Source organism: Sapajus apella, unplaced genomic scaffold, assembly GCF_009761245.1.
Source record: "Sapajus apella isolate SASKATOON/1434 unplaced genomic scaffold, GSC_monkey_1.0 scaffold1597, whole genome shotgun sequence".
Taxonomy (NCBI): domain Eukaryota; kingdom Metazoa; phylum Chordata; class Mammalia; order Primates; family Cebidae; genus Sapajus; species Sapajus apella.
Window position 1 is genome coordinate 11,087 of NW_022438523.1, and position 1,961 is coordinate 13,047.

General features: G+C 47.3%; 1 long non-coding RNA gene across 2 annotated transcripts in view; it reads left to right on the forward strand.

Moving 5' to 3' along the window:
* Window positions 1-1,099, forward strand: part of LOC116546884 — an 8,120-nt gene extending 7,021 nt beyond the window's left edge. Inside the window, exons 2-3 of one of the 2 annotated variants that reach the window (XR_004266876.1) lie at window positions 626-761; window positions 966-1,099. This is a non-coding gene — a long non-coding RNA (uncharacterized LOC116546884). The remainder of the gene's footprint in view (window positions 1-625; window positions 762-965) is intronic. The other variant, XR_004266875.1, reaches the window with a different exon arrangement.
* The last annotated feature ends 862 nt before the right edge of the window (window positions 1,100-1,961 follow it).

A 1,961-nucleotide genomic window follows, 5' to 3' on the forward strand; every position in this document is an offset into this window, starting at 1 on the left:
AAAAAAAAAAATTAGCTGGGTGTGGTGGTGGGCACCTGTAATCCCAGCTAGTCGGGAGGCTGAAGCATGAGAATTGCTTGAACCTGGCAGGCGGAGTTTGCAGTGAGCCAAGATCATGCCGCTGCCTGGGTGACAGCGAGACTGTCTCAAAAAAAAAAAAAGAATTTCTTTATGGAAGAGAGTGAGTGTTGACAGAGTAAAAAGTCTGATGGGGCCGGGTGCGGTGGCTCACACCTGTAATCCCAGCACTTTGGGAGGCCGAGGTGGGTGGATCACGAGGTCAAGAGATCGAGACCATCCTGGCCAACATAGTGAAACCCTGTCTCTATTAAAAATGCAAAAATTAGCCGTGCGTGATGGCACGTGCCTGCGGTCCCAGTTACTTGGGAGGCTGAGATGGAGGAACAGCTTGAACCCAGGAGACAGAGGTTGCAGTGAGTGCAGATTGCACCACTGCACTCCAGGCCGGGCATCGGAGCAAAACTCTGTCTCAAAAAAAAAAAAGTCTGATGGATCAAATCATGGAATAAATGTTTGGAGTTCACAGCACCATGAGAATTTCGTAGGAATAGAGTATAGGAACCCAGTGCTGTCAATCTCACCCATGTTTCTTTACCTGTGTGAGATGTTTCAGGATTCAGTGGTCTTTGAGGATGTAGATGTGAATTTCACCCAGGATGAGTGGGCTTTGCTGGATCCTTCCCAGAAGAATCTCTACAGAGATGTAATGCAGGAGACGTTCAGGAACCTGGCTTCTGTAGGTAAGAGTGACAGCATTACTTTCCTCAGTGAATTAGAGAACAAGTATTTGTAGCTTGTCAGTACTGTTGGGTGATTTGGAGGGCGGACAGGGAATAGAAATATGAATAAATGAAGCAAGGCTACAGTGTACCATGAACATAGAATCTAGTAATTTTTTCATAATTTTACTAATTCAGGACTATTTTTCTGCGTCTATATTTTAGGTAAAAAATGGAAAGATCAGAAAATTGAAGATGAGTACAAAAATCCCAGGAGTAACCTAAGGTAATTTGCATTCACAAGAGAAAGCGGTGTCTCTCTAGACAATCATAGAATGGAAGAAAATGGGCCGGGTGCGGTGGCTCATGCCTGTAATCCCATTACTTTGGGAGGTGAGGTGGACAGATCACCTGAGGTTGGGAGTTCGAGACCAGCCTGACCAACATGTGGAAACCTGTCGCTACTAGAAAATACAAAATTAGGCTGGGTGTGGTGGCTCTTGCCTGTAATCCCAGCACTTTGGGAGGGTAAGGCAGTCAGATCAGGAGGTCAAGGGATCAAGACAAAAATTAGCTGGGTGTGGTGGTGGGTGCCTGTAGTCCCAGCTACTCAGGAGGCTGAGACAGGAGAATCACTTGAACCCGGGAGGCAGAGGTTGCAGTGAGCTGAGATCATGCCACTGCACTCCAGCCTGGCGACAGAGTGAGACTCCATCTCAAAAAAAATACAAAATTAGCCGGGGGTGGTAGCAGATGCCTGTAATCCCAGCTACTTGGAAGGCTGAGGCAGGAGAATCGCTTGAACCCGGGAGGCAGAGGTTGCGGTGAGCTGAGATCCTGCCATTGCACTTCAGCCTGGGCAACAAGAGCAAAACTCCGTCTCAAAAAAAAAAGGAAGAAAATGTTAAAAAGGGCCGGGCACAATGGCTCATGCCTGTAATCCCAGCACTTTGGGAGGCCGAGGCAGATGTATCACGAGGTCAGGAGTTCGAGATCAGTCTGGTCAACATGGTGAAACCCTGTCTCTACTAAAAATACAAAAATTAGCTAGGCATGGTGGTGGGTGCCTATAATCCCAGGAGGCTGAGGCAGGAGAATCACTTGAATCTGGGAGGTGGAGGTTGTAGTGAGCCAAGATTGCGCCACTGCACTCCAGCCTGGGCAACAGAGTGAGACTCTGTCTCACAGAAAAAAAAAAAAAAAGTTAAAAAGAAGCAAACA